Source organism: Tyto alba, unplaced genomic scaffold, assembly GCF_018691265.1.
Source record: "Tyto alba isolate M040663 unplaced genomic scaffold, T.alba_DEE_v4.0 Super-Scaffold_44, whole genome shotgun sequence".
In the NCBI taxonomy this organism is placed as follows: domain Eukaryota; kingdom Metazoa; phylum Chordata; class Aves; order Strigiformes; family Tytonidae; genus Tyto; species Tyto alba.
Window position 1 is genome coordinate 2957983 of NW_024881320.1, and position 7311 is coordinate 2965293.

The following is a 7311-nucleotide window of genomic DNA, read 5'->3' on the forward strand; positions in this document are numbered from 1 at the left end:
GGCCACCCTTCCCGGGGCCTCACAGGAAACAAGAGGGGAGGGGGCTGCGGCCGCAGGGCATGCTGGGAAAGGGGCAGCATGGCGGGCGGCGGAGGCGGTTGGGCTGCCATCTCCCCTCAGCGCGGGGAGATGGGGGTGAGGGCACGCACCGGGCTTTTGGCTGGATATGGCGGGCCGTGAGGCCGCCCCGCGCGCCTCAGCCCGTTCAGAAAGAGCGCAGCGCGGCGGTAGCGTGGGGGTCAGTGGCCCCTCAGTACCGAGCCGAGGCCAGTAGGAAAAAGTTTAAGGTGTAGTGACCTACATGTAAGTCACGTAGGTGGTCTGGGTACAAATGCTGTTGGAAGGCCATACACACAAAAAAATGTAAGGACCTCTTGTGAGCTATAAAATCCTATGTTTAGCATATTATTGCAACTTTGTTTATAATAGCTTTTCTCAAACTAATTTTTAAAGTCTTACCAATTTCTTTCTCCTTTTGAAAATGCCATGGATCCTTGATACTCAAGTGTGCATATTCATTAATCTTGTTAGTTTTGCAATATATACAGGTATTTTTATGCCAACTTGGAAAAACAGTAAGGGAGTGACTAATTGATCAGGGTTCCTTATGGTTAGCTTAGAAATGTTAACATCCAGGCTTCAGTTCCAACCAAGAGACTACTTTCTAAAGTTAAACTTGCCGAAGTTTGTGTTCTGCATTATCTCATCAAATGCAACTTTACAACGTTTGTTCGTGCATCACACTGACAAGTACATTGTTACACAGTGTTTCCTATTTTTTCTGACCAGGTTCATTCCTATAGTCTTGAAGGGAAGCTGACAAAAGCTTGAAGACCACGAGAAGGCATGTTCTATTTTATGTTTAGTGCACTTGACTGCTTTCGCTGCCAGTCACAACTTCTGAACAGCACAACTTCACACCGGCTTGCAAATCTAGTGTGTTGGAGATGTTCCAGCTTCCTCTATTGAAAACTGAAATAATTCCACAGTGCACACAGCGTGTTTGTCACTTCTTCAAGCTGTCCTCTGCTGCACAAGAGCCGATTATTCACAAAGGTGCCGGTGAGTTATGCAAGACAGATGATTGTCTGCCTTACTCAGTACAAGGCTACCAAGGTCATTTGATATTACCAAAGAGCTGGTAATTTAGGATGGGTTTGAAATAGCTTCATAACATGTGGCAAAATCCTGGAGTCATCCTTTCCCTTGGAAAGACCTCATTCTTCTAAGGATACAGTGATGTGAAGAGGAGAATCCAGTGTACTCCACTGTACCCCAGGCCTCTGTGTGCCATACATGCAGTAATAGTTTCACCTGAGTCTCCATTCTGCATTCCTTTTGTTAAAACAAATGTAACTCAAACTTACTGTATTTGCCTTCTTCTTTGGGGAAGAAGAAATTATGTGTTTAGTCTCTTTGTTTCATTGCTGTTTCTGAGATTATTTTGATTCACTTGGAAACATTTATGCATTTCCTTTTGCTAAGGTCTCCTAAATTATGTTACTAGTGTTGGGGTTATTTTTTAGGCTCAAAGAGTAACAGTAACTTTAAGTACACTTCCATTTTGAAAAGTGACTGTAAAAATGGCATCACAGGGCTCCTTTTGCTTCTTACTAACACTGTGCCTGGACTGACTGCAGCCATAGAAGAGAATATGTGCCTATATTTGGAGGAAATCATGGGACTCTTTAAACAGCAGTACCTTTCATTATCCCACAGAAGAGAAACACGTTGACTTTGCCAGTTTACTCACTTAGATTGGTATATTCATAGCTACGTTGAGGACAGATACTCATGCGCTATACAGAACTCTAGTTTTGGCCCTGCTTAATAAAGTGGATAGGCGCAGGCTGTAGGAGTCAGCTGAGGACCTATTTGCAGCTAGCAGTTAGAAGTCTTGCAGCTTCAAGAAAAAGGAAGCCTTAGGCAAGGGATCAGTTCCCTGTGTAAAGGGTGGCTTGCTTTCCTGCATGCTAAAAGACAAGTGAAGCTCTCTACTTTTGTCACTGTTAAGTAAGTGAAGTTTCTGCATGCTGTTGCTTGAGGGAAAAACAGATTTTGGAGTTTTCTTTTGGATTGCTGTGGTGCTTGTCCCAGCTGGGAGAGGCGAGCCTGCAGGAAGAAACAGTTTGAGCACATGGCTGCTCTCTCCTTCGGTGACTGGTGTTTGAGATCAGACATCTCTCCAGGTAAAGCTGATTTAGGGGCTTACAATCCCTTGAACTTCCTTGATTAATCTCCCATATGCTACATCTGGTCAGTTAACAAGGATGAAGATGTTTCTCCTACATAGAAGTCATGCAGATTTTGAAACTTGAAATTTTGTTTGCAGGCTTGGAGGGAGAGTGGTGTTTGATTTATTGCTTATCATCACCGGTCATATTCTGTCTTCTGTATCACTTGTTCAACTGTGGTGTCTTGAGGTGAGATAATATTAAAGCACCCCTACTTGTTAGTTTACACATTTCTGTTGCATTTAAAATCAGTAAAAAGGGCTGTTGACAATGCATAAGGGAAAATATAATTTAATACATTCTTTTTGCATCCAGAATTACTTTGCAAAGCTGATGGTGCACAAGGGACGAGACTCCTGGGTGAAGACGAAGACTTGCTGAAATCTGTGAGCTCTTCCCAAGCACAGATTGCACCCTGAATGCATGTGGGCAGAAGCTAGATGAATAAGGAGGTATTATTTCTTACTGCACCTACCACTGAAATAGAATAGAACTGGGCAACTGTTCAATAGCAAAGTATAATGTAATTAATCTGTTCTCCTCATGACTTTTTTTTTTTTCATAAGTAAGTTAGGGCTTTACTGAGAGCAACAGTTCACCTAAACCCATCTCCAATAGTTGCTATAAAAGAAAATAGGGTGAACATAGCTCTTGTGTCACTTCAGTTTCTTCTTTATTAATATTTAAGTGACTAACTCTGAATTCCTTAACTGTACGATGTGATAGTTCAGTAAAGTCATGAAGCCTGTCCAGAAATACATACACACAAACAGAATGCAGTAAGTAAAGTCCCTGCAGAAAGAAACATAAAGAAAGTAGAAGAAACCCCACCTTTGTCATACAGAGAAGAAAGGTGAGACAAAAGCCAAGTATAAGAAAAGCCATTTGAAAAATACCACCACCACAAAAAACATCCTTGTGTGAGACTTTTGAAGCAGGTTCCAAAGAGCAAACTCTGCAGTATGTAGGACAAGATCAGGACATTAATAAATAATGCATGTTCTCCATCACAGAGATTTTAATTTATCCTATCAACATGAGTTAATTAATAATTTAAAAGGGCACTGTGATCCTCATGTGGGAGGTCCTGTAAAATGAAAATTCAGGCAGTTTAAGATGCAGTAGATTGCTGTCTATTAAAAAACATGTTAAGGGATTGACTGTATTACTATTTTAATTATATTTTAAGCAGCAAGATTTTTATACACATTTAAGCATTATAGTGTGGCATTTGCAATCCAAACATTGTGGGATTAAGCCCTGTCAAGTACACTAAAACCAGGGGAAGTGACTGATTAGAAACACAAATAAAACTAACACAGATGCCTTTTATGAAACGCTAAGACTAAGCAAAAAGTGCTACTTATATTTCAGTTTCTCTTATCCAAGCTTATTTTAATAATGCAGTTAAATTTTCAACTGTATAACTTTCACCACAGCCCTTCCCTTTTAAAATTACTTGAGGTTTAAATAATTTAATTACTTTTGGGCATACAAAATTATTGCTGTTCCTCAGGACAAAAGACAGTAGAGTTTTCAGAGTAGTGCACCAGTATCTTCTGAACATAGCTATGAATATGCAAATCTAAGTGAGTCAGCTGGCAAAGTCAACATGTTTCTCGGCAGCGGGACAATGACAGAAATTCTGCCCATGGACACATATCCTTTTGATTAAACAGTTCAATTTTATTTTTGGACATTTAAACTAACTCACAAGTAGAATTAGATTACTAACCATGGTCTTCATACATTATGATGGTTGTGGTGTTCAGGCTATTTGTTGGCTGCTGTTTCTGAACATACCACATAAAAGGCTTTTAATTGCCTCAGGTTTTAGTTTTAGGAAGTTTTTAGTAATAAAAAGTGCTAAACAGTTACTATCGTGAAAGATGTTCTCTAGGAAGTGGTGTAATTTCTGTAATTTTAAACTTTTAGGAGAAAATTGTAAGAGGAAACAGTTTTGTATGTGCATTACTTGATCTAAGTATGTATTTTCAGCTTGATGCCATTCAAAACAATGTTACCACTGACCAAAAGACAGAGGCACCATTAAATGGTCATATTTTGCATTTCATAGAGAAGCTGAAAGACTTGGGTGAGGTTCTAAAGGAATTGAGGGAGAAACTGATACACTAGATCAATCAACTCTCCCAGGGTTTCAGACATCTAGGATTTGGGAGGCCCTAACTCCCCATCCTGAGATGGTGATCTTCTAATTCTGCACCTTCTCTTGTCTCTTCCATGAGGATAAATCTGGTATTGTCCTTTTCACAGTAGTTTTCTGTTTGATGCTAACTATGCTGTCTTGAACTTCATGTTTTCAAGGCAAACATTGGTTTTGCTCTCTGACAGATCACTTTAAAAATTCAAGTGGACAGGCATTTTTAATTAGAGTCAAAACAAAGTCAAATCAGGCTGAAATAAACTGCATTCTGGACTAGCACAACATTAGCCCTTAAATAAATAGTGAGAAGCCTGGGCTGTTTCTGTACGGCAGATGGCATTACAGGTAATATTTATCATACTCCAATCCCAAGGCTAAGATAGTAGGGAGGGAGGATTGACGTCAGCTACAAGTGAATCAGTCTTAATACAAGCTGTATAATTGCTTGTGCCTTCAACAGTTGATTACATTGTACAGCACTTCTGCCTAGCACTCCTGGTTGCATTTATTAGTCTGTCTGAGCAAGCCTAGCAGGGAGAGTTCATTTTGTTCTGCAGCTTAAATGAACTGATGTAAATGGATCTTGGACTTTGAGGTGGGAAGATTCCACCCAACTGCAGTAACCAGGGGGATGCCCTTTGCCCCAGTTTCTGTGCCAAATTTGTGCATTTGAGAATTTTAAACAAATATCACTTGGCAGGATATCGACCCTCAGGGTACAAGACTAATACTGAGTGAGCCAGCAGGGCATGTACTGGGAGGAGTTTACAGGGAGGTCTATCAGGATTTACACTGAACAGTGGGGAAAACCCAGTCTGTCTTAGTTCGTTAAAAATGATTGTTTTTTGTCTCACAGGAGCCAAGTGACCTCTGAAAGAAAAGCAATAGCAATTTTTCATCTGGGTACAGCGTCATCATGCAGGAGTGAAAGAATTTGGCAAAGGTTATTAATTATCACATAAATGATCTAGTCTTCCTTGGCTGGGTGGGTGACCAGGGATGGAGGAGTATGGACCACTCACAGTATGCCTTGGCTTGGGAGCCCTGGTTGAAACACAGTCATGCTCTGCCAAGTCTGACAGCCTCGTGCTCATGCAGTGTTTCTCAATCTGCGAGCCGTGGCTGATGGGCAAAGCGGCATGGAGAGCATCCCGTCCCACTCTGCGAAACACGATGTGACAAGGCACGGGGCACGCGGGTTTAGTTGGAAGTGTGGTGGGGGATTGCAGGTGGAGAGGTGATGCACACTCAGCGACTGGAGAGCAGATCACCTTGCGCTAACCAGAGCTGCCTCCGGGCACCCTGGCACTGTAGGCAGTATTAAAATCTGCTGCATTAAAGAAAAAGGGGTTAACCCAGGCTGGACTTCTCCTACAAAGGACCTGGATGAGAAGCAGGAAGAATGAGGGGAGGGAAGGAATGACTCTGGGGGAAACCCTGAAAATTATGTGCTTCCCTTTCCTGCTAGAGATACAGGAGGGTGTGAGGCAGTGTTTGCCACTGAGGAGAGCCACCTTTCAAGTACTGTTTGTCATCTCACACACCCTGATGGGCCTTGGCAGCAGCACACCCTTATCTCCAGCATGTTGGTAAATTTGAGTGCGCGGCAGTTTCCTAATTCACCAAGCCAGGGCCTGGGCTGCTCTTTATGTTCTCTGCACTTTCCTTCTCCCCATTCTAATGGGCAGATTAATTTTTTAATAAGTTTGGATACAATTTAACTGTAGACGGAAAATTTTCATGCATTGCTTAAGCCTTTAGCAGTTTAAAGGGGAGGAATATTGTCTCCATCAAGATCCACAGCAAGTGAAATGCCTGCTGTCTCTTAACACTATTATAATGATGGTGCTTCAATAATGTTCCCCATGGGCTGGATCCGTGGAGGATGCCACAGCGATTTTCCTTTCACTGGAGTTAGTTCGGGCTTGTTTCACACCCACCTTTGCTTTATTTACACCTGCCTGTTGTTTTGTTATTTACGTATCTTGGGTTATATAACGCAGCAGCCGCCTCTTTACGTGTATCTGGAAGCATTATATGAATTTGCACGCCTTGTGCAGAGCTACCTGCTAGGAGCTTCCAAAGGGACAAGCCATTTTGCTCTTACAAGCAGCACAGAAAACCAGGCTGCAGAAGATGAGGAATTGGGTCTTTTTGAACATGGTGGGTCTTTGAAAGTGTTGAGGTCTTAAAGTTGTGCAGGGGGAAACACCTGAAAGTCGTCTCACTGACTTTGTATCATGCTCACCTGCAATTAAAATAATTTTAGCGGGTTTTGTGTGATGACTGCCTACTGTGGACTTCTCATGAGGGTTTTGTTTGGTATTTCATGTCCCTTACCCAAAATGGATTAATGCTCTGCACTTTCATGAATTTCCACAGAAACCACACAAACATCACGTGCTGTAGTGAGCTGGCTCTATCCCTAACTGCAGCCTGCCGGGGAAAACAGGAGGAGTTGTCCTTTAAAAATAAATTTTTGTGTGGTATGACTCACATAACCGTCCTTAATAGCCAGAAAGTACAAACGGCCACCGAGTCCCTTCAAGTTATTTGGAGCACGCAAGACACGCGGCCCGATATGGGCATGTAGGGCGAGTATTTGGGTTAGGCACAGCCTTGCTCGTGTCGAAAACGTAATTGGGGTAATCACAGGTAAAAACGCAGCAATCCGGGGAACCGTCTTCGGCCGGGAGCTGAGGGGCTCGGAGCCGGGTCACCGGGGCGCTGAGGGCCGGGGGAGGTTGGGGGGGGGGGGGGGGTGGTAGGCGGTGCCGCCGTGCCGCAGCCGCCGCCGCGGGGGCTGCTGGGAGCCGCCGGCTGTTATTGTCCCGCAACATGCAAATGAGGTGCGGCGGCCAGCCAATGGGAGTGGCTGCCGGCCGCTGCGCAAGCGTCTTTGAGGAGGGGCGG

General features: G+C 43.2%; 1 long non-coding RNA gene across 2 annotated transcripts; it reads left to right on the forward strand.

Moving 5' to 3' along the window:
• Positions 1-71: 71 nt before the first annotated feature.
• Positions 72-6681, forward strand: LOC116965387. Of its 2 annotated transcripts, XR_004409330.2 has the most exons (5): positions 72-363; positions 790-1062; positions 2333-2423; positions 2550-2686; positions 5255-6681. It is a non-coding gene; the product is annotated as an uncharacterized LOC116965387 (long non-coding RNA). The 2 variants fall into 2 exon arrangements; XR_004409329.2 differs by lacking the exon at positions 2333-2423.
• The last annotated feature ends 630 nt before the right edge of the window (positions 6682-7311 follow it).